The sequence below is a fragment of the Gallus gallus genome, chromosome 9, assembly GCF_016699485.2.
Source record: "Gallus gallus isolate bGalGal1 chromosome 9, bGalGal1.mat.broiler.GRCg7b, whole genome shotgun sequence".
Classification (NCBI taxonomy): Eukaryota; Metazoa; Chordata; class Aves; order Galliformes; family Phasianidae; genus Gallus; species Gallus gallus.
The window spans coordinates 13,327,322-13,352,221 of record NC_052540.1 but is presented as its reverse complement, the minus strand read 5'-3'; the positions used below and the strand labels follow the sequence as shown (position 1 = coordinate 13,352,221).

At 46.3% G+C, this 24,900-nt stretch overlaps 1 long non-coding RNA gene across 1 annotated transcript in view; it reads left to right on the top strand.

Moving 5' to 3' along the window:
• The first annotated feature begins 7,088 nt into the window (after window positions 1–7,088).
• The window catches only part of LOC121111548, a 121,390-nt gene continuing 103,578 nt past the window's right edge, over window positions 7,089–24,900 (top strand). Inside the window, exon 1 of the long non-coding RNA XR_005862186.2 lies at window positions 7,089–7,189. This is a non-coding gene — a long non-coding RNA (uncharacterized LOC121111548). The remainder of the gene's footprint in view (window positions 7,190–24,900) is intronic.

The window sequence follows — 24,900 nt, the reverse complement described above, 5'->3', positions numbered from 1 at the left end:
GGAGCCAGGTGAGAGTGGGATCACATTCAGCTGGTCCCAGGAGGCAGGGAGCAGCAAAACACATAATAAAAAATACTGGGCTTGGGCTAACAGAGGAAGAGCCTTGTAAATACGGAGCGCTTCTAAGTGCCAAGAACTCTGCCAACTTGCAATTTATTGTAGACTTCTGTCTGGAATGACTGGGTTGGTCTGTTTTCTTTGAAAGGCTCCTTTCATGCCAGCCTTGGCGCTTGTGTGAGCGCTGGGCTGCGGTGGGAAGGGGGCCAGCTGGAGCCCCCAGCAGCATCTCTCACCTGCTGTGCCAATGTGCGCACAGAGAATTGGATGTGGGAACCACAAAAGGAACATTGGAGGGCCTCTGGGGCCTTTAGAATTTTTTTTTTTGGCCGTGTCAAAGGAATTGCTGATCTCTGGGTTTCCAAGTCGCATGCAGCTACCGACTGCGTGGATGTGGCTGATAATCCGCTGTGCTGTTCAGTGGCGATGGATCCAAGTTTCCCAGGTAACCTTCAGCTATGAGAAAAGGTAAGCCAGCAGAGACTGCTTCAAGCCAGCATTGCTGGGTACTCGGGACCCTAATTGCACATTTGGCTGCTCCATCCTGTTCTGCAAGATTGGATTTGCAGATTGCAGCAGCCGTGCTCACAGGAACAGGGGGCTCTGAAGAGGCTGTAGGTGCCCCATCCCTGAAGGCAAAGGCCAGGCTGGATGGGGCTCTGGGCAACCTGAGCTGGTGGGGGAAAACCAGCCCACAGCAGGGGTTGGGACTGGGGGTTACTCGAGATCCCTTCCAACCCAACAACCATTCTGTGTTTCTGTGATCTCCTGCCTGTGCACATTTCCTGGTAATCTTCCACCTAGGTTCGCAATATTGTGTGTTGCTTGTGGCTTGGGAGGGTTCAGCCATGTTATAGGCTGCCCAAGGAAGGGTGGTGGATGTTCACACTGCAGGTGGATGGCTTTTCTTGCCCACTCTGACAGCCAGTACTAAGCTGAGCTGTTGTGTGCTGGCTCACGCTTGCTTTGCACTGGGAGCAAATGCTAATGGGGGATGTGGCTCTCAAGATGATGGAGAGATACTGGAGGTGGAGAACATCCCTCTGCCTTGTGAGACCCTGGTTCATGCCTGTGCCTGTTCCTGCCTAATCTCAATACTGTACAACAGAGCCCCTACCTCCTGTTGTTTTGCACCATCCTGCTAGCAAAAAAGGGACAGCTCCTTGTATCGATTGGTTATCTCAGCTCAGTGGTACGTGTCCATTACCATGGTTCATTCTTCCACAGCAAATGTGATCTTTGTAATGCATCATCAGTCCATCAGCTTTCACCTGCTTCACCTTGGCAGCAATTCTGGATAGAGGGAATGGTAAAAATGGAGGTTGAATAACAGAGACCTGAGGTCAGCCTGCAGACCAAGTTTAAGGTGAGTCCAGAACTTGAGTCCAGCATCTGTGTATTGGTGAATGTCTCTGCTTCTTTGACCCCAAGGAGCCCAACCCAGCACCCTGCAGTGGCTGTGCCAAGGCCTGCTCCAGCTTCATCATGCTGATGGCAGGCAGCAGTTCTGAGCATGGACACCTCAATTTTCATGTTATCTCCTTTCTGCCAGCATTGCTCTTGCCTTAGTAATCACCTCCCCAAAACAGACTCAGTCCCAGTGACTCACCTCGTGGCCTTTTGAGGCCGTGCTCCAAACAGACACAAACAGCCCCTGGCTGATATTCTGGAACCACTGCATGGCTCCTGTTCATGTCTGAGCTGCTTAATGCCACTTCACAGGACATTTCTGTCCCTGCCTGTTTCAGATTTGGATCCTTTTCCATCTTTATTAAAACACAGTTGACATACCCTGTATCTATTTATGAACATCCTTTTCCTGGGCTGAGCATGGAGCTCAGAATGCATTACACACCACAGCCTTCCTCTCCTCATCATCCTCCCCGGGTGCTGTGTCCATGCTCAGGCCACGCATCTGATTGTCACCAGAGGGTGCTCTGAGAGCGTCAGCATCCTGGCTTGTCTGGAGAACAGGTGCTTTGTAGTTTAACAGTTAAAAGCAATTAACTCCAGCAACAGCTGACCACCTGGTAATGACTCCCCTGGCAGCCCAAAGCAGCTCTGTTATGGCAGGAGCTAATTCAGCTGAGCAAAGTGAACGTTAGTAACACTCTGTAGGCTGGGGATGCTGAAACAGCCAACCAAAGCTGCTCCCTCCAAGCCCTCCTGTTTTCAGACCTGGCACTGGAAGTCACTTCTGCTCAGCTGAAAAGACTTTGTTTTCTCTAAATACTCTTCTGATCTACTGATGAGCTGGTGGGCACTCAGGGCAAAGCCCCAGAAACAAAGGGAGTTGTTGCCATGTGGGCCTCCGAGCCCTGTGACACAGTCCAGCCTACCTGGAGTTTGAACAGAAAATACTCAAAAAGATCCCATAACCCTAAAGACCGAGGAGATCCTGCAAAAAGGAGGACATAGCATCATTTACATACAAGCTATCACCGTTGTGATCGGTTACTGGGGTACTCGTGAAGGCAGCGTGAACCTGGCTTATTCCATGAACTTTATTCTCTGGTGCACCACGTAGCACACAGCACACAGATAGGAGCTTGCTCTGCACTACCACCTATTAATAATAAGAGCTTGAAAATAAAGCTGGGGTAATGATAAAAATAAGTTATAACATGCTTATAAAATGCTTTAATTTCATTTCGAGTGAGGTTTTTCTTCGTCCCTGAGTGGCATGCTTTATCCCATGGCTCTCTCTAGTGGCCGGAGAGCAGCAGAGAGGCAGCTCATGGCTGTTCCCTGTAGAGGGCATAGACAAACCCACTGCTAACTGAACAGCAGTCAGTGGTGGTGTTCTTTTTCCCCTCAGGGGATAGCAAATGCTCTCTCATCCTAAGATGAATCTCACAGCGTCCCTCCTCACCACGATGCACGCAGTGGCTGTTGGTGTGAAATGCTTCAGCCCGTGGCTTTAAAAGGAGCAAATGTGTTTCTCTGGCTTGTAGGGCTTTGGGGATTCTTTCCTTGCTATAGTGTGAGCAAGACCTTAGAGAAACCTGTGGCTGCTGCCTGGCAAAGAAGCTCTTAAGGGTGCTTCCAGAAACTCTGTTTTAGTGATGCGACCTCTTGCCATGCAGCACTGCCAGGGAGCTGCCGTGGGTGCACTGAGTGCTCCGCATGGGAGTGCTTTGCAGCTCCTCCCCAAGGGAACCACTGTCGGTGGCTCCTGAGGTCCAGGCTCTGCAGCCAAGTGACTGTTGAAAAGTTCCCACGGACCTGCCTGTATCCAGAGGAAGAGAGATGCTCTCTAGCAAAATTCTCATGTAATGCACTTAGGGAAACCTTTTTCCTGTTGAATTGTTCCCATCTCTTCTGCACACGAAAGCAGAAGAAGCATCAGTGCTGCAAAGAACATGGGTAGCTTCCATTGCAGAGGTTGCCTGAAAATACCACTATGCTGGTGCTTCACCAGCTTGAAGCAGAACGGTCCTCACCCCAAATTATGGTGCCTGTGCAGGGGGGAGGCAGACAGCTGCAGGAGGAGCAGCTCACCAACACCACCTCTCACTGCTGTTCGTGCCTCCTTAATTTTAGCTTGGTCCAAAAGCACGGCTGTATCTACCTGCCTCAATCCCACAGTCTGAAGCACGTAACTATTCCTGTATCTTGTCCTTCTTCCTTTTGCAGTATTTACCCTTTACAGCTTAATTGGGTTCTGTGTTACTGAAGGCTGCCTGCTACTTAAAGGGCATTAGAGACTTGCATTGAAATATTTATGTTCAGTGCATTACTTCATTAAGGAAATGATCTAAAATGAATGAAGATTGAATTATGCTCAAAATGCCCTATAAAACTGTATGCCGACTGATTACTTAATGGTTCTCCTGATACATGATGCATTAGAGGTCCATGTTGCCTTTAATTTTTCATGGGCTGAACTGTCTTGCAGCAACCCTGGCCTGTTGGTTAATGGCATTTCCTTGTAACAAAAAGCCTGTTTCTTCTTTGCTTGCCATACGTGGTGTTTTCGAGATATATGAATGGAGGTGCCAAAGCATGTTTTGTGCTTGAGAAAGTAACTGAGGGCACTAAGGGTATCACTGCTATTTTGGAGCCAGGATAGCTGTTCAGAAGATGCCTCTGTAGCTGAAGAAAGCCCTTGAGGTGTGCGTTCCATCCAACCCTGAGCATGTAAGCTGTCTCTCCAATGTACCACTAGGGGCACGGGTCTGAGATTAAGATTGAAAGAGCTTAATTCGGTGCTAACCACCCAACAGAACCTTTGGGCAGCAAAAAGCTTTCACCAAACTCTTCAGGCTTCGGCCAGGGCTCTTAGCAAGTTCACTGCAATTTGGTCTTCAAGAGTGGCAAATGAATTCTTCCAGCTGGGTCTCCACCGTGACTCAAACAGGATGCAAAGCAGCAGCACTGCAGCAGGTATTTCAGACACTTCCTTCATCACTTCCTTTGTGTATCCCTGTTTGTTTTTGTTCTGGAGTCTTCTGCTGTTTTTCATTCCCCATGAAAATCGCTATACACTTCCACAGTGGAGGAACTCCAGCCTATGTACACTGGACAAGGCTGAAAGTGAGCCTTCATTTGTATGAAGGAAACTGCCCTGGGTTTAACGGAAACAGCTTTTCTATAGCAGAGATGTCTGCCCTGTTTCCCTTCTGGCCTGCCCCTTAATCTCAGTCTCATGCACCAGGGCAATGCAACCCTTGCAAAGTCAGTTGTATTAATTGATACTTATTGGATTATCTTTACAATCAAATGAGCTTTAGCTGGGTGAGCTGGAAAATAAAGAGCGTGCAGGGACTTGGAGGTTCAATTGTGAGTAAAGCAGCTCCTGCAGAATCCAGTTTCCCAAAGCACTGAGTATTTCTCTGCTGTGAGGGGCAGAAAGCGCAGGACTGGGGAGCAGGAGAGCTGCGTCCATCTTGCAGATCAATGTGTGCTCCCAGGGCAGTGCTGGCAGAGCTGAGGGTGCAAACATGGAACTCTGCAGCAGGAGGTGGCGGCCTCAGTGATGAACAGGCAGTGCTTTGCCTGTGCCACACTTCTCCTGAGGAAATCAGCATTTTGTCTGTGCGACTTAGAAAATTCAGTGTATTGCCACACTTTGGGCTATTCACCGGGAAACGTACATGGATATGTGCATCAGGCTCAGGCTGGTGTCTGCTTTCATGGTTTGGGGCACTTAGATTCCCTCCAGGCAGCATCCACTGCAGTAGCAATTTTCTGCATCAAAAATATAAGGGGTTATCCAGTTGAAAACCTGGGTTTTAATCCATCCGCTCACTGAGCTACAAAGCGATGCCTCCTCTGTGCCAGGAGAGTGTGCTGGCTACACAAATTTAGCCAGATAAGACCACGCTTTGCAGTGCTTGCTGCTCAAGCTCTGAAGCCCTGTGATGAGTTCACAGAGCCAAGCAGAGGATTGGGGGATCCTGAGAGAGGAGAGCCAGTCCCACTCCTGCAGCAATTCACGCCTTTGATGCTGTCATTTAATTAAATCCTGGCTGCAGGTACCTGGCTTGGCATTGCAGTCCTTGGGCAGGCAGCTCCAGCTGGTGTTTCTGTGGCTCCCAAGGCTTGTTGCTGCCTGCACTCGGAGGCACCGTGTCCTTCAGGGCGGTGGCAAGCAGAGAGCTTTGGAGCCACATGGCCCTACAGCCACGGTGTGGGCAGCAGGTGACACTCACAGCTGGGAGCAATCATGGGGATGCTCACAGGTGGGAAAGAGTGGGGCCCCGGAGTCAGAATGATTGCAGCTGTGCAGAGTGGGGTGTGTGGAGAAAGGACACGTGCAGAGCAAAACAAATTAGCATTTTTATTCCACTGCTTCTCGAACAAACTGGGGTTTTTGCTTTGCTTTCTCAGGGGATTGGGAATATCTACTCCCTGTCTTGCAGTGAAAAGCCAAAGTGCATCCTCTGGCTCCTGAAAGCTTGAGATTTCTAACACAGTAAATAAGGCAACGTGGTTTGTTTGTTTGCTTTTTTTCCAAAGTCAAACAAGGACTTGGGATTTGTGGTGAAAGTTCTTAACAAAGAGTTTTCTCTGGGGCAGTGAATTCAGAGGTTGCCTCATCAGACAGTAATTACCAGCCCAGCACCACCATTCCTGAGACAATTGAAATTTAGCCTCCTGACAAAAAAAAAATTGATTTTGAAGATTAATTGTCCCCTGTAGCACAGTTTTAGTCCAATCTGAAATACAGAGAGGACAACTGTCCTTTGAGTTTAATAGAGCCATCTCTCTTTGATATTCACAGGGCTGGAGCAGCTCTGCGCGTTTGTTCTTGTTTTTGTCTTGACTTAAGGCTATTGGAGAGGCACTCCTGGCAGAGAAGGGAGAGCCATGGCTGATGTCTGTTGGACTTGATGGTTTTAGAGCTCTTTTCCAACCCAAATGATCCCGTGATTCAACTGCAACTGTTGCCAGTGTTAGACAAGGGGCAACGTTAGGATTTAAAAAGTAACCATAAGATACCTGGGGGAGCAGCAAAGCTGGGGGCATGGGGACTGTAGCACACACAGTGACTGTATCACACACACCTGTGGATCCCTGCTCATGCTCTCAGGTCGTGCACCACCAGGCTGTGCTGGGAAGTAGGAAGTTCTTTACCAGGAGAGTGGTAAGGTGCTGGAATGGGCTGCCCAGAGAGGTTGTGGGTGCCCCATCCCTGGAGGTGTTCAAGGCCAGGTTGGATGAGGCCCTGATCAACCTGGTCTAGTAAATGGGGATGTTGGTGGCCCTGCCCGGCAGGGGGCTTGGAGATTCACGATCCTTGAGGTCCCTTCCAACCCAGGCCATTCTGTGTGTGATTCTGTAAAGCAAAAGTCCCTTCAGTGATGGCAGGACAGAACAGCAGGGTTTGGGACTGCTCCCCTCTGCAGAGCTTAGCAGCGTGATCGCAGGGAACACGTGGGCCTGGCTTGCAAACACCACAGCTGTCCTCCATCTCTCACACCTGCACACAATTATCCCATAATCCTTCACTTCGTTAGCTGCTGGTGGGAGAAAAACTCCCTCTGAACCTCTGTGTTTTATAGCGGCTTTGTTTTTTTGACTCCTGTGACTCCAGCAGCCAGGCGTGGCGCCGACCGGCATCTCTGGGGCCGTCCCTCATCGGCAGAGGAAAACGTTCGGCAAAGACGAGTAGGAAAATAACTTTTCGGTAAGCTGTGAGCAGCCCGGCTTTTCTTGTGCTGAGATGCCCCGCTGTCCTTCCTACCTACCTCCAGCAAACTGTTTTTGTGTGTGCGATGCGGCGATTTGGCCACTTGGTGTCTCTGTGGGTTGTGAAGAGCCGCGTGTAATGGAGGTCAGGCTGGAGCTTTCCCCTTCCTCTCCTATTTCTTGCTACGAAGTTCAGATTCTGATGTGAACTGGAGTTGGGGGGGACCGGGAGGACTTGATTCTAAGGGAAACTGCTGAGGATCTGCACCCATCGGTACTGCAGGTATAAAATACACCGGGAGGTTCCCACAGAAATGAGAGATGAGGGGTCCTGGCCAGCCCATACCCCACCTGCTCCTGCCCTGCACATAACCCCCCCAGAAAGGCTCAGTGTGTTCCATGCAGGGGGGGGGGAGGAGGCGTAGCAAGTGTAGATTGAAACCTCTCGCGTTCCCCTGTGGAGTCCTGCATGAGGGATTTGCCATGTGCTGCCAAAGCTGTGAATCCCAGCCCTGCGGGGTGCATCACAAGGAGCCCTGGGGTGCTGCATGGCTTGCTGCAGGCATGCAAGGGGACCAGTCCCCAGGGACATCTAGACACAGGCTGAGGATTTGGGTGGGACAGACCGCATCAGGTCTGACATCCTCACAACCCTAAAGGAAATGTTTGCCTCAAGGCTTCTATTTATTCATGGTGAGAGTCCTGATTAGCTTTTGCTGCAGCTGGGCTCTGTGGTATCTCTGTGCCTTGGGGCATGGGGAGATGGATGGGCTTGTGCTTGGTTTGGGTACGGGATGGATAAGACTGGACAAATTTACAGCCAGAGCTGCACGTGGAAATGCCTCAGGTTTTCAATAGTAATTTCTGCTGGGGGTACTAAATTTCATTGCAACAGTAGCTGGAAGACCCAGCTGTCCTAGGTTAAATGCAGGTTATGTTACGAACAGGCACATCCCTTCCCAACCTGTCTAATCTTAAAGAGTTCTTGAAACTTCACTTCTGCAAACCCAGATCTGCCTGGATACAGGCTTTTCTCGTAGTGATTCAGCAAGTCTGTTGCTGCTCCCTAGGAATGTACAGAGCCATATATAAGTCAGATACAATTTAAAATAAAAAAGTGGAATGACCTTTTTTTCCAGCTCAGTAAAAAGTTCTCGTATCAAACGGGCAGCTCCGGCTCTGCATGGGTTTTCTTCTTGGATCTTTTATAGTGCTTCCTCCTGCAGAGCATCCATCGTTGTGTTGGGAAGGCGGTGGGTGGGGAAATGTGCAGCTCCAGCAAAACAGCTTCATCGAGCCTTGGGGTGCTCGGGTAAAATTGTGCACAAGTCTCAGGCTGCAATTTGCTGTTATTTGCATGGGAAGATAAATGTGAAATGTCTCAATCTATCTGCTGAGCTGCTCTTTATGAGCTACAAATGGCTGAGTCTGAGAGGAAACTAAGAGGTTTGAACCAAAATCCTGCCGGTGTTCCCATGGACTCAGGGATCACAGGGATAATGAGCTTTGTTGTTTCTGCATGGGGCATGTGGAGCTGTTGAGGGGACAAGGAACTCAACACCATGCCGTCTGCTCCTCAGATGGAAGGAGCTCTGGGCTCAGAGATACTTAAAGAAGTGAAGGATTTGGTGGGGAAGCGGTTTGGGAAGTCTGCAGAAAACGGACATCTCTGTTCCTATACAGTTCACGAGAGAGAAGGGAGGAATTTGTTTATTAAACAGCTTTCCGTGACTTATTAACTCCATTCATCTGAGGATAGAGCAGCTCCCCCTGGAGTGCTTGTTATTGCTTGCCTGCAAATCAGTCAGGGTCTGGCCAAGAAATTGTGTTCCAGCTGAAGCTCCTTGTTCAGGCAGTAATTTATGCAATTGCAAGGAGACTGCTCCCATGGCCAAACGGCTTCTATTAGCATAACTTTAATTCTCTACTTTTAACAGAAATAATTCACGCTTTGTGTTTTTCTTCAGGATCCTTTAATAGACTTTAGGCCCAGCTTCATGGGGAGATTAGGATTCTGTCTTTCCACCCGTGATTGCTTCAATGGTAGACGCTGCTTGAATTTTTTTAAGAGCTAGTCTGGAAAAATGGAACAGATCCTGGCAGGTGTCTATCCTGAAGTTTTGTCTCTTCTCAGGTTAGCATTTGCTATGCAGGCTACTACAGCCGGGCTGTCTTCCCCAAGTCGGTGCTGATGCTTGCAAACTTAATACTTCTAGTAAACGTTAGAGGTCTTGACTGTATTATCTACTTTAGATAAAGAAGCAGAGAGACCTGAGAGAGTCTGACCAATGTCTGTTCTCGTACATGCTGTGGTCTCTCAGTAGATTTGGTTGTGGTTCCTTGCAATAACTGAGGCACCTGATGCCCTGGTAAAGGATTTGCAGATCTGGGTGTCACTGCAGGCTCCTGGGAGCCTCTGCTGAGCCAAAGAGGGAGAACAAAAAAGGGTTTAAAAAGCTTCTTAGTAACTCGTAACCATTTAGAAGCTGACTGGCTTGAAAATGAACTGATTTCCAAAGAGCTGTATTGTTTGTTGAAGGATAAGCCAGCACCACTCCACAGAACCTGGAACTGCCAAGGCTTTGCGGTGTCTGATGTGTGTTATGATGTGTAGGACGTGGCTCATCCAGAAGTCATTCCTAATATGTTACGGTGCTTAACATGCTTTTAAGTGTGGGTGTCTGTGGGCAAGAAGAGGACTGAGGGCTGTGGGTATGAGGCTTTGGCTGTGGTTACTCCAGGGCCAGGCTTAATGCAGGGCCTGCTGACATCTGGGGTGTGCTCTGGCCTGCTGCAAGATCTCAGGCTGAGTGCAGATGGAGGAAAGCATGGTCAGCAAACCCTGGGTACGTGCTCAATTTCCATGACTCCTTTTTTCCCCACTCAGGAACTGAAGCATGGACTTAGGGAAGTTGTAGCTTGGCAGTGAGGCTTAGCTAGGAAGGAAAAATAGGTAGGTAATTTGTCTTGAATTCTTAAAAAAGACACGAACGAGACCTGCCTATCAAGCTCTAAAGGTGGGATAAAATCGCAAATTATGGGCCTTTTTATTAATGGTGATCATAATTAACACTAGACATACAGCTATATGTTGCATAAGCTATGGAGGAACAGATGGGGACCCAGTTCTTGCTTTGTGTTGCATGAAACCACATAAGCACACAATTATCACTATGGGAAAATTCCTGAAAATGTGCTCCTTCTGTCATCTCAAAGGAGGTGCATTTAATTGATACTATGGCAGCATATTCAGAAGGTGCTCAAGGCGAGGTTGGATGGGTCCTGAGCAGTCTGATGTGGTGAGGGGCAACCAGCCCATGGCAGGGGTTGGGATCGGATGGGCTTTAGGGTCCCTTCCAACCTAAGCCAATCAATAAATAAAAATCTACTTGTAGCCCTCTGCTCGGATTGCTTTGTAATGCAAAAGGGGGAGGGAAGCCTATTTCCAATTATGGCAGTATATTTTGCCAGCCTGCACTGTTGGACGGTTGCCAGGGAAATTCTCTAATCATCAAAGAACGTGTTAGTGTTAATGTGATTTCTGTAGGTCTCCTAGGGGAATGGCTTATGTCCTTCCAGGAGAAAGGCACTGCTGGAAAAAAAAAATCAAGCTGTCCTTACCGATGGGACCCTGCTAAGTGTATTGCACAAATGGAGATTGTTTTCCTGAAAAGAGAGGTGCTTTTCCTCTGAGCATCACACCCGAGCCTGCTGGCATCCTCTGTCAGAGTTGTGTGAGCAGCTGGGGCTTTTCCCAGGGAGCACTGCCACTGCAAGCCAGCACTGAGGCTGATGGGACAAGAAACGTTGTGCAGCCAGGTCATGGTCTGCTTTTTGGGAGGAGAAAGTAATGAAATCTGTAGTCTCCAGGAGTGCCTGCCGCTAGCTGTCCTGTTCTGTTTTGCCACGTGAATCTGAGCACCTGGCTGTTGGGCTTTCTGCTTTCGCAGCCCATGCAATCCAGGGGCAGAACAGCATCCGGGCAAGCTGCAAAAGCATCTCCTGAGTGGTGAGGTGCTGTGCCTGGGGCAGAGCCAGTGTCTTGTGAAAGGGGAGTGCAAAAAGTTGCCTCTCTTTGCAGGAGACAGGTAGCAATCATGGAGAGGGAACTTAAGTGTGAGTGGGCTTCAGCCCTGGAGCTGTGGTGTGTGGGAGTTTATAAACAAGTAACCAAAAACTTTCAGGGCTGTACTGCTCTCTATCTGGGCTTTCAAGGTGGATCCTGGCAACCCTGAACCTGATCATGGAGACTGTTCCCTCATGTCATGAATTTTAATGGTTGGAGCTGGGAAGTCCCCACTGACTTCAGGTGTAAGTAGGTGCCTGAGTGCCTTTGTGGTTCAGGATTTTGGGTGCTGGCAATGGAGCTCACCCCACAGGGCACACATGTGGGCTGCAGCTACTGACTCCTGGAACTGATGTCTTGGGCCAAGCTGCTGGCAGCCATGGGAACTATCCATACCCTGCCTTGGCCCTGTCACTGATAACACTTCATCTCTGTTGAGAAACTGGCTGAAAATGGAGTGGGTGATGAGTGCTCCGTTAGCTCAGAGCACAGGCTGTCAGATTGCCTTTCAGTCTCTTTCTTTTGGGGACATACACAGGCTGGCTGAGCACCAGCTGGGAGAGCAAGGGCAATCAGAGACTGGGAGCTGGTGTGATGCTGGGCTGCTCGGTGGCACTAAAACTGGTTCTGCACAGCACCCAGTCGAGAGGGACACTGGGGATGTCAGAATGGGTATGCTGCTGCCACCAGGCTATGGGAAACCTAATTGTGAGTTCCTTGAATACAGCCCCAGATGTTTCACTGTCCTGGTGCCCCCCGGTTGTGTTACGTGAGGGTCTGTCCCAAAGAGACAGAACTGGAGAATGTGGCCAGTTTATCAGCTGTTACTTTTCTGTTAAAATGGAACTAGATTTTAACTAATGTATGGTTGTCCTCTTGTTACACCATATGACGAACCTCGCATGATATTAAACAGGTGTTTGTTAAAGGTTAGATAGGATATGCTGTATCTCTTCATCTCCTCGCCCTCCTCATTCTCCCAAAGTACCATTCATGTTTATACGGTGCTTTACATTTTTCAAAGCACTCTGCAAACATTAACTAATTAATCCTCACAGCCCACTATACATATGCTTTAATTAATTAGCTCTCATTTACTTAACTCACACTGTCTCATTAAATATAAATTGAATGTATGTTTGGGAACTTTAACTAGAAACATTACTGGGGTTTTATGCAAAGTACAAATGCAAAATATGTTAATAGTGGCTGGAGGCAGTAAAATTCAAATACCAAGGTATTTAGCAAAAAATATGTTGTGGTGTCAGCGAGCAGAGTCAGACAATTAGCTGTTCCTATAAAATGCATATGTTGTCATGGCCTCGAAGTTATCACTCACCCTGTGTTGTTGCCATAGCAATCCTGGTAATTTACGTCCCATAATGTCTGTCTATGCACTTTGTTCCATTAGTTTAATTTCTCAGATTTGCAGAAGCTCAGAGCTGTGTGGGCTGGAAGTTGGCTGTGAATTACTCAGATCTGGAGTCCACTGATACAGACACGTAAATGTTAATGCTTAGATTTGCTCTGGATCTCGGGTTGCCTTCTGCATTATAACCCACCCAGGAAAGAAGCCAGGAGGCTCAGTACCTGTGTTATGGTCATCTCTTCATAGCTCTGTCTGCAGGCTGTTGTTGTCAGCAGGTGTGACCCTGAGTTTGTCTCAACTTTACAGCCTGGTCAATACCGTCGCTCCCAGCGAGGAGAAAGGATTGCTGCTATACACTGACCAAACTGCACCTGGATGAATTGCACTGTCACAGGTACTTGCAGATATTTAGGGCTGAGCTGACATGGGTGTTGGTGAGAGTTAGAGCCAAAGTATCCCTGAGGACTCAGTCTGTTTTGCCCTGGTGCAGTTTTCTTGACTGTTGCATCCTAAAGCACTTAAGGGTAGAACAGGTGCTGCATGCCAACCAAGAGGGAATCACAGCTCAGTGATGAATGAAGTGTTTTTCTAGAAGTAAATCTGTAGATCAGCACGTGTGGAGCTAAGAGAGCTTTCAGAGGGAGGGGGACATCGCTTATGTTGTGCAAATGTGGCTAGAAAAGAAGCATTATCTGAACACCCTGGGTCTGCATTAAGCCCTCCAAATCCCTTAGTACCCCCAGGAGATTATTATTATTTGAACTTGTGTGGATTATTTCACATTTTCCCTCTTCCCATATCTTGGAGAAATAATGGGTCAGAGCTTTGTCTTGTTGCCCAGATGCACTGGGCAATGCATCCTTTCCTCTGTAAGAAATTGGGAAATCTCTCCTAATTTTCATTCCCAAAAAGCCTTTTTTTTTCTTTTTTTGCTTCTATATATATACTTTTTTTTTTTGACTCTGTATATGTAAGAGGCAACCTGTAGTTGCCCAGTGTTGAATGGAGCTGTGTGGTGAGGGATGGGAGGACTCATCCTGTGGATGCTGGTTATGGTAGGAGCAGTAGCAGCATACGTCCTGTAGCTCCAACAGGGTTTGTACGTGCAGTTGTGTTTGAATGTATGTTCATTTGATTGCTGTGCTTTTAAACTACTAATGGCCTTCCATAAACAAACAAGCTATTAGTGATGTCTGACCTTTTTACTAAAAATCCCCATTTCCATACGAGCAATGTGTAGCTTATTATTACTATGAGGTATTCCTGAGAGCCATTCTAGGTCTGCTCCTTCTCCTGGGTTCTCTTTACCAAGGAAATTCTTGCAGGCTGAGCACAAACTCCTCATGCAACTCTTGATGCCTTCAGGAAGGCATTCCTCAGATACATGGCTATCAATTGATTATGCTGATGACACGTGAGAGGGTAAAGCACCTCATTTATAAGGCAAATGAGTTTGAAGAAGCAGAAATGTGTGCTTTCACTCAGGTCAGCAGGTTTGTTTGAGGACAAAAAGAACAAGAGTGTTGTATGGTATAATAGCATTTCAGAGCAAGTTTCACTCAAAAGCATAATGAGGAGTCCATGGCTCAATGCTGAAGTAATTGCTGGAACAAGAAGCATGGCTGCATTTTGGGAAGCACATTGAGAACGTCCTTCTCAATTGAAGTTTTTGCAAGTGAGTGCTTCTTCCCCTTCCGTATTTATCAGAATACTGTAAATGTTCAGTAACAATATCCTCTAGCCTTGTTATTCCTCCCAGCAATCTTTTGTCTTGTCCGAAGGCATTTGTAAGAATATAAGAATAATCAAGCCCAGTTGTCTCACAGCAGTGTAGGGCTAAGTGTGGTGGCAGTACTCCAAACATTCTTGCTCAAGAGCAGTGTGTGCTTCAAGGCTTTCGTTAAATGAAGGCAGTGTCTTTTCAGCAGCTCTTTGCTTTTCTTTAATGTAGTGTTTCTGGTTTTAATCTGTCTCAGATTCTGCCATCCTCAACATCCTGAACAAGGATTTCCCTTGCTGCAGTATACACTTAAGAGGAATCTCCTCATTTAGATTGTTTTGAAGCTGCTTTTACAGTGGTTTCATTCAAAACCCTTTCATTGTTTTGATAGTGCGTTCAGCCATCACCTGTTCCCCTTCTCCATGCCACTCTTGATTTTATGGATATTTTATTTTCCTTAGCTGTCTTTCTTCAGAATAGAAGAAACCTGATCTACTTAGATTGGAACCATTTCAGCTCTCTGACAGCAAGCTCAGGATGAAGATAGGAGTACACGGAACTGCCATTCAAATAAACTGACCAACTTGTCCTTACTTGTGGGAACAAGCTCTCTGAATTCAGTGCCATTTGCAGAAGATGGAGCTTTGGGTGCCGGGTATTTGAGAGCATGTGGAGGTGGTGACTTTGCAGGGTTTTGTTGATGCTGTTTTTGTGACGAAGGATGAGCGCAGGGGTAGAGGAACAAAAGCATTTTGCTGTTGTAAGATCTTTCTGGTGGATTGCAAGCGTGCAACATCTCAACTATGAAAAGTAAATGGAAAGGCTACTTCTTACAGCACCGAAAAGGATGTAGGAGGATTGATGATGCTGTTCTGCTCAGAGTGATAATATGAGCTTGGAAGAGATGTGGAATACGTTAAGATGTTAGGCGAGCCTTGCTGGTGCTTTTTAATTTTCGCCTTGATAGCTACAAATAATTCATTTTGCTCCAGCTGGGAACGTGTCTACAGTGAAAAGGGAAAAAAGTTGCATTAAAAACCTCTTGAGCGAGTTGCAAACAGCAGAAGCACTGCCTGAGAAGGTACACACTGTTAGCCAGCTGTAAGTCAGCAGCTGCTTGTCCCTTCCTCCTGTAATGTTTCTGACTCTTCCTTGTGATTCACTAGCTCATAACAGAACTTACTCCATCAGGCAGATAATTCAGTTCTCTTGACTAAATCTGCTCTAGTGCTGTTGTGGGGACTCCCTTCTCTCCATTGTTCTGCAGCATGTCATTCATCTTGGGCAGCCACAGCAGCGGAGTCCTCAGTAGAACCTACAGATGGATTTCTTGGGGCTGTATCTCTTAATAACTTATTTCTTAACTAGCAGAGTTTCCCGTGGCCTTCATTAGAAAACAATGAGAGGGAAACAGCAGCAATTAGTGTGCTGTGGTCCCTGGAATTCTTTGCTGCTCTGCTATGAGCTGTTGTGAGAATCCAGCCTGCACTGCAAAGGGCTACCTGTGCATGAGTCTGTTCAGCACTTGCACAAATGGCACCTTGAAACCAGAAAAGATTCTATTTTGTAGTTGAATTCCCTTGTTTCTGGACTTGCTTATAGGCTTTGCCAAGCAGTGAGAAGATCAGGTGAAATTTAACAGCTTTACCAGTCATCCGAACCATGGGTGGGAGGAAAAAATGTTCCAGCCCAAACCTCTGGCTAGCCTAGAAAATGTGATTGATGGCTATGGACTGTGCTTGCATATCAGTTTTCAGCACCTTCTGGACACCTTAATTTGGCTGGGTGTAGCTTAGGAGTGATGGCAGACACACTTCTGTGTAGTTTTGGTTCCAGCCTAGTTTTTTTTCTGCTATAATTTAGCTTGCCTCAATTAGTGCTTTCAGCTCTGGCTAGGATTTGCAGATCAGTATTTGCAAAGGGATTTTATGTGGAATCAGCCAGAAAAAGAAACCAATATGCGATTACTTTGTGTGTATATGTGCCTACAAAGGTTTCAGTCCATTCTTCTTGACCGGCAGCAAAATGGAGACACAAAGTCAATGTTTGCAAAGGGTTTGCATGATTACATTTCAGAATTAATTCAATATGATCCCAAAGAAAACCTCAGCTCTCAGATTGTTTTAGGATAATCTGGTCCCCCAGTTTTGATTTGGCAACTCTCTTGGAATCATAAAAACGAAACAACATTATTGAGGCCCCTGGATTGTTGCAAACTATAGCATAAATGTAAAATGTCTGAATAAACCATTTGAAACTGCTACTCATCAGATTTTTTTTTTTTTGAAGCCAATTCTGCAGCCTTTAGAAATACCTGAGCTTAATTTACCCAGGAAGGAAATTACTTTTACTCCATGTGCCCGTCAGCAGGTCATGGGAGTCTGCTGTATGGCAAAACTTCCACCAACCTACAGCGCTGCTCTGAGCTATTAGGCACACAGTTCATGCCCTTCTCCAAAGTTAGCCCTGGAGTTGTGATGAACTCACTGCCATAAAGTCTGCCTCCTGCACCTTCTTTCCCCTCTTTATTTTTCAGTGGGGAAAAGAACTTTTTTAGTTATTTTCATTCCAATAAGAAAAGCAATATTGCTTTTTTAATGGATTTGTTTCTTTCCTTGCTGCAAAAACCTCATGGGAGAGTGTGGCTCGAAGAGATGACTTGACTGTTTTTCTCTTTTGTGGGAGATGGAAAGGAGGTGAATGGGGAAGACTGCAATTAAAATGCCTTTTTCTCTTTGCTCTGTCTTTGGAAAAATATGTTCAAGAAAGATGAGAAACTTCTCCATTTCAGTAAAGCAAGCACTAACAAGAAAAATCACAACAGTTGTAGAAAATTGGGTTGGAAAGGCCATGAATCTGTGTCTTTCTTCCTGCTTAAAGACAGGATAGACTCACCTTGCTGTAGCCATGACAGATGCTTTTCTAAACTGCTCTTGGAAGATCTTTGTAAATCCCGATTCCTTATGCATACCAAATACTAATGCTTCTCTGTGTATTTTGCTTGGTTAGACATTAGGAACAGTTTATGAATTCCCTCTGTTGCAATCCTAAGCCTGTTTCTTGATGCTGGTCCGTGAGAGCTGGTGGTGAGGAGGGCCTGGCACTGAGCACCCCTGCTCCCTGTGGGGGTCAGAGCCTGAGGATTAAGGACAGCTCACCCAATCCCAGATCAACCCAGTGGGTTCCCAAGCAAACCAGTTATGATAGGCAGGCTGCTCTCTTCAGGTTCAGAGCAAGAATTAGCTGGGTTTTGTCTTTGTCTGGGGGTGCCACACAAACCAGCAATGAAATGCAGTGGACGTAACTTGGTCAGAATTAGGTCCCAATGGTGCACATTTGTACACACATACATGTGAGTCTTCTTGAAGGTCAGAATTGTGCCATCAGCCAAAGTGCTTTGTTTACCTAGAATATGAGCAGTTTAGACCTAAACGACATGATTTGGCTTGCTCGCAGTACGTGGAAGTATTTGCAGTTCCTTTGTAATACTGTACAGTTTCCCTTTCCTATTTTTCTCCCAGCAGCTGTTTCTATGTATGTGTCAGGGGGGATTTGTCCTGCTATATTAGTGAATTTATTTTCTTTCTGAAACAAAACTGCAACTGATGTAAACGAGTGCCTTTTTTTTTTATGAGCAAGAGCTGTCCCAGAGCTGGGGCTGAGCAGCTGCTGCTGCGTCACGTAATAGAAATCATAGCCCTGTTCTTGCAGCTACCTAGACGAAAATCTCTGGCAAATTAAGTCAGCCCCCAACCTCTTTATATTGTTGCTGCACTGCCGGGGACTGTTAGATAATGAAATGAGAGTGAAGTGGTCTTGCTCAGAGGTATTCCCCACCCCATCAAAATCCCACTTCTGAGACATGTCTGGAAGGTCAGGGCTGCAGCTCTGCTTGGGGATATACCTGTGAGTTGTGCTATGCCTGCCTGGAGGAGTTTTCTGAAGGGAAGGAGCAAGCCTTTGTTCATATCATCATTTTCCCCTTGTGAGTGATGAAGATCACGCAGAGCTCCCCTGTGCCTAAATCATTATGGGGACAATAACAGCGTGGTCTGGCCAGGAGCCCAAATCTGCATTGCTGTGCTGAAGGTCTGCGGCTCTCCCAGCGGGGATGTGCTGCTGCTGGGGATGTGGCAGTCATGCTCTGGCTGGGAGATGGACCCGAGCAGAATTGATTACTCACAGGTAGATCCTTTAAACCGAGTGGCAGCCTAAGCTGTTGTTCCAATCAATAACATAAATACACCACTCGCCCAGCCCTGGGAAGATGGGAGCTCTGTGTGGGGGAGTAGGCATTAAGGTTATTATTGTCACATGACGCAGAGATGAAATATTGGGCTTCCCTGGCAGATTAGAGATTTAAAGCTCATTTAAACCTGCTTTTGAAATCTAATTAATCTGGGACAAATTCCTCTGAACGCTCTTGCTTCACTGTAAAAATGGCTGCTGCTGCTTCTAGGAATTTATAGCGCTTTGGTTAACTTAATACAAAGGCTAAATTCGCTTGATAATCAAGCATAGGTTATACTGCAAAACTGTAATATTTCTGCACTACTTAATTAGGACTGCCGCAAATAGCCCAGCCAGGGAAGGGAGGAATCCCGCAGCATCAAGCCTGAACACAGTGTGATAGCTGCACAGACAGAGCCTTTCCTCAGCTCTTGCTCACACCCACTCGAGGAGGTTTCTGTAGTTTAGATCACAGCAGATGGGGGTGGTGGCAGCAGTCGCAGAGGAAACCTCACACCTAGTGGCAGAAACCACACACAGTGGCAGAACTTGTGGCTAGAATAAACTCTGAGCATGCTTGGATGTGCCTTCCCAGCAGCTCTCTGGTTGTCTGCTTCCTCTTGCCTTGCTTGAATTTGATCCAAGAGCTGAACTTAGAGAGAATTTTCCCTGAAAATTAACTTTCTTATTTTTTCTCCCTTTCCCTGCAATGGCTGCATTCCCCTTGTGCTTGCTCTGCTGCATCTTTCCTCCCAGGGATACTGGTCCTCAACATCTAGGCTGACCCCTGGAGCAGCCGCTACTCCCAGCAGTTGTAGCCTGACAGGGAGGAGGTGGTTTTATCCCTTCCTGAGCATTATACTGGCTGTTACAAGGACCCAGGTGCTGTTCTTTCTTGGCTGAGACCTGCTGCTGAAACACCTGGTAGGCCAATTTGTTTATCTGGCCGCTGGCCTTTGAAGGATGGGGCTGCCATGGAGTTGTCATGAACACTGCTCTCCAGAGCAAATGAGAACAAATGAGAGGGAGGGAGATTATGGCCTGAGCAGCAGTAATACTGCCAAAACCTGCCCCAATGTTCAATAGCTCTTAAACTGTCTAATGACTTAGGCTGAGGGAGAGGTCTGACCGCAGGTACCAGCAACCAGCAGCTCTGTCTGATTCACCTTCCAAGGGCAGCTCTGCAAGCAGTATTTCCAAGGTGCTGCAGGCTGGGAGTAATGAAGCAAACAAAAGCACCGTGGTCTTGTTGCAAGGCATCACCTCCCATATTCAGGTGGTCACAGCATCACCACTTGTGGGGACTTTTAATTGTGTAATGGGTAACGAGGGCTGGAGGAGGGAGCAGGAGGGAAGGGATGACATCTGACAGCCCCTTCTTGGGTGTCCTGAGGGCTGGAGACCTTAGCCAAAGGTCAGCACTTGCAGTCTCTTGCTTTGGAGAGATCTTCAGGCTGATTTATAGCTTTTATTCCAAGCCTATTATATGTGAGAGGAGGGAAGGTAAATCCTGGAGAGCAAGATTGACTGAAGCCAGCAAGCAAAGACAGGAATTGTGATCCCAAGGATGATGGCCAAAGGCAAAGAAAAGCTACAGAGCCAGGTTCTGCAGGGAGGGATGCTTACCATGCGTGAAGATCCATCAGTGGCAGAGGTTATGGACAAAGCCTTCTATAGATTTTCTGCGTGGGTATCTCCTTGAAATGGAGATTCGTAATAATCAGAATTAAGCAGATAAAACCAAGGTCTGGGAAGGGGAATTGCTTGGCTAGAGCTGAGCTGGGGTCTGGTTCCTTGCCAGCCCCCTGCATGGCCAAGGTGCCATGGAGTTCTTGTTTCAGGCCACGGAGAGATTTGATTTATTAATTGTATTTTCCTTACATGAGCTGTGACAGGTTGTGTCTCCTCAGTGTCTTTCACAGGTTTTAAAATAAGAGACGTATTTATAAGGTTGCTATAAAAACAGAATTCCCCAAGTAAAGCATGAAGCCCAGGCTCTTATCTGCAGTTTTAGAGGCTATTTCAGAGAAAATGTAGCACAAAGTGAATTGGTGTCAGAGAAAAGAAGTTCAGGGCTTTTTTTTTAATACTGTTACATTGTCTTTCAAATCCGCCTTTTCTGGCAGTGAGATGGGATCAGAGGGACATGGTGAGCTAAGTGCCTGCAATGGATGAGTTGAGGTAGGTTGAAGGATTTCTTGTCTCATTATTTTAGTGCAAGTCCTCAAAGGAATCTCAGGAACCCTCAAAGCTTCACAGAAGTAAAAGCAACAGAGCATGCCTTGATTTCTTAAGAGAAACAAAGAAGAAATTAGGCTGCTCGTAGGAAATCTCCCTCTTTGGTTGCTAAGTCAAAGTACCCTGCTTCCTACCTCTTCCTCAGCCTTTTTATTTTCCCACAGCACCCTTCTGTTGTGTGTACCTGAGTGTGTACCAATGCCCAACAGCCTTTAATTCCAATATTCCTGGAAAGCAGCTCTGTATTTGTCTTCCCCCATCCTTGTTTACTCTTCACGTGATGGTTCTGTCTCATACAGTTCTGAGAAGGGTCAGGAAAGCGAGAGGAAAGAAATCCATATTTTTTGGTTGTGGTTGTTCAGTGACCACTTACGACTTTCAGCCTACAAACACTCCATCTCTTTAAAGCTGTGTTCACTATTCACTTCCTGGTGTTGCTCAGAAACTCATTTTGCTTTCTTAAACCCCACATTTTTCAGTGTGCTGGTGGATAAGGGTAACTGATAAGTATGGAAGCACCTCTGGTAAAACAGAGGTTCCTTTAGTGTATGACTAATTGCCAGTGAGCTGAAAGTTGTGGGAATAGTACGCGATGAGACACTTACAGGTCCTAGTCACTTTTCAATACTTAAGTCTGCTCTTTCCAATTGAAGACTGCTTGTAGGTGCCTTGCAGAGCAGTTTTTCACCAGAGAAAGATATTTTAATTAGAAAAGCAGAAACAATGCTTACACTTCTTGCTCTGCATCCCTAGATGTACCTCAGCAGTGGTGAAGCCAAGCATTCAGGTAATGCTTGAGCAGACTGCATAGCACCAGGGATGTGAGGAGGCATCAGCGCTGTGGCTATGGGACTAACTGATACACTTGGCCAGAAGATGACTTTCCAAATTGCTTGCTGAATAGAAAAGAAATAAAGCATGTTAGGACAGACAGTGTCCCTGATGTGACTGAGTGGCCAATGCATGTGTCAAAATTCAGTGTGCTGTTTTCATCACTGCACAAGCAATGGAAAAGGCAATTTTGCTGCCTTCTGTCTGACTCCTATTGCCTTGGGGACAGTTGTTCTACGACTGCCAAGCAGAAGGTTTGATTAAGTACTAAACTTGAAAAAAAGTAAATAGCCTATTTAAACATGTTAAGCATAACCTGTCAGCTACTTAGACACTATTTAAACATAACCTATTTAAATATGCTTTCATTTAAATCTGCTTGGATCTTATTTGTGTCACATACCTTGTATATGAAATGTCCTATAATAACAAAAATGAAGTAATAAAATACGAGAACAAGCATCAGCTTTGCTTAAAATTGCAATGAACAGTGGCATAGAGTTGCAAGTATGTTGTATTGCCACTGTTTGATTGCTTTATATTAGTGTCTGAGGTAAGGAGATGCATTAGCTCAGTTCCACAATTGCCACCTGTACTCATTACCACCACCAGTGTTTGTCAGACATTCAAGGTTCTGCACTTCCCCATCATTTCACCGTATGTGACTGGATTTGTATCCTTTATCACCTGTTGACTTTGGAATGTGTTTAGAAAAGGCAAACAAGGGATGGATATGACACATTTTAGTCCTTTCCTATTTTATTATATTGTGTTTCCCCCGCAGTCCTTGTTCAGGATGATGCTATTCTGTACCTCCTTGCACTGGCAGGGGCTGTTCAGGCCCAACCACAGCCTTATTCCCTACATACTGGTCCAATTCCAAAAGATGCAGTAAGATTTGCAAGCCTGGGAAGTGGTCATGTCCCTTAGAGCTTGTGCAGTGTAGTCTCAAGGCAGTAGGACTGTGTCCAGCCTGTCATCTCAGTCAACCTGTCCACTTGGGTTTTGCTTCTTGTACTTTGCACTTTACATTGAGACTGCAAGTTCTTTTTAGGGTCTGTGGGAGGACTAGATGTTGATATGACATTGCTAGTAGTGAATAAAGATGTGACAGAGGGAGGAGTCAGTGTTGGGATACAGCTCCACGTCCCCAATGTGGGGCACCCAGAGTGGAGGCTGCATGGGGAGATCCCTGAGTAGGGAACGATATGGGCATCCAGAGCTACTGCAGCTTCTCCCTGCCCTGTCCTTCTATGACACACACAGACTTCAACTGCATCTCCTTTAAGCTTCAGTGAAAGCGGCTTGTGCCATGACGTTTAGTCATGCTGTGGGTTCAAAATTTATGTTTGTGTGAAGAAGAAAGCTTCTGTCCCTTGTCTTATGGCACTTCATGGAGATCCAGGCAAGCAGATGGTCTTTTCTCTCTGTCTGTATGAGAATATGAAGGGTGATTTACTGCCATTTCCATTAACTGTTCCTAATGGAAAGAGGAAATGTTAGCAGTCTCTCCTCCCTGGAGGAGAGATGATGTCTGACCTTCTGTTGAAGGAAGGAATGAAGGAGGAAAAATGCTAAGAGATGAAGCTCTGCTGGGATGCTGTCACTGGTAATAGCAGTGACCTTTTCCCTGTGGTCAGCAGCTGGCATCATAAAGACAAATGACTACAACTTGCAAGTTAAAAGATGTTCTTTTATACTGAGAAAGGAAACTAAAATAACACCCTCCAGAAGTCAGAGAGTATTTGCAACTTCGGTTAATGCTCTGTGTTCCCTTTGTGAAAATAGATGCTGGGTGTGAAAATGGGAAGCACCTGCCATAATTTGATTGCTAAAATGGGCTGGATAGGAGTGTATTGTGGAGGATTTTATTTGCAGGCTTCCAATATTCTCTGTCATTTTGGTGAGACTGAGAACCGCAGGGGGGATGGAGGTGCTCCCAGCCTTAGGAGTCGCTGCTCCTCACAAGATGCAGTTTTGTTCCCACTTAATGTCAGAGTTTCTTCGAGATCAGTAATCAGGGACCAGACGTGTATTTCTACGTATATTCATACATGTATCCAGACCCCTTTTTACTTCCAGCACTCTACACATAGTAGTGAGCAGGCCTAACCTGAGGTCAGTATAAAACTCTCTGCAGAACAGCCACGGCAAACAGCTGCAGTCTCTCCTTTGTGCTTCCAGGTGACCTCTTGCTGGCACTTTTTAATTTGCTCCTCAGCCTCATTTTCTGCCTACAGAGTTTACAGGGAAGGTCACCCTTTGCATCTCATTTCTTTAACACTGGCATTTTTCTTCCCCTTGTTGCTAAGAAAAAGTTGGTGCGAAAGCTCATGTGATGTGGCAAGAGAAAGAACAAATATCTCTGAGTAGCTATGGACTTTCTTTTGCTTTAGATGTTAATGTTGGGTGCTTGCCAGTAGGTGACTCTGAGAATATGGATGCAGCTGTGGGAAGTAGGATCCGTTCTGCTCATGGGACATGCATATGGAGTATTCAGCTCTGGTGCAAAATGGAGCAGTCCCTACCATTAGCAGTTGACACTGATCTCTAAGGAACAATTTACCCATTGGTAATTACACTGTGCTCTCTGTAAGCCATCGGTAGAATGGAGTGAATTGCAGTGGTAGCTCACCAGATCCATCCCTGCTAAGTCTGCCTCCCCAGGAGTACCCCAAATGTGTCTTCAGAGCAGAGTGCACTTAGAATCATGGAACCCTTTGAGTTGGAAGGGCTCATTAAAGACCATCTGGTCCAACTCCCTGCAATGAACAGGGATACCTATAGCTCCATCAGGTGCTCAGAGCCCCTCTTGAGTACCTCTCATGAGTGAGAGCTGCCATTGCCAGACTGGTCAGGGCAAAAGGATGAGATGGAGATTTTGAATTCTGCAGTGTGCTTAAACTGTGGGGTTTGAAATGAGGGCTGAGCCTCCCTCAAGGAAGAGAAGGATGAATCAGAAGTGACATGCTTGGAAAAGGTTGCAAAAGAGTGTAGGTGGAGATCCTTGCTAATTCTCTTGCTCTGTACCCTCTCATGTCTCACCTTCAGCATTACACATTGCATTTGCATTTCTAGGTTTACGTGAATCAGTTTGACATTGAAATGCTTCTCAGAGCTGAAGGAGTTAATTGTTTATGTCAAGGATAGCATTCTCCTTTTTTTACTCTTTTTTTTTTTCTTCTTCTTTTATTTATTTTTTTTCTTTTAAATGACAGGGAATGCTCTGACAGTCAAGAGCTGCTGTTCACCTGG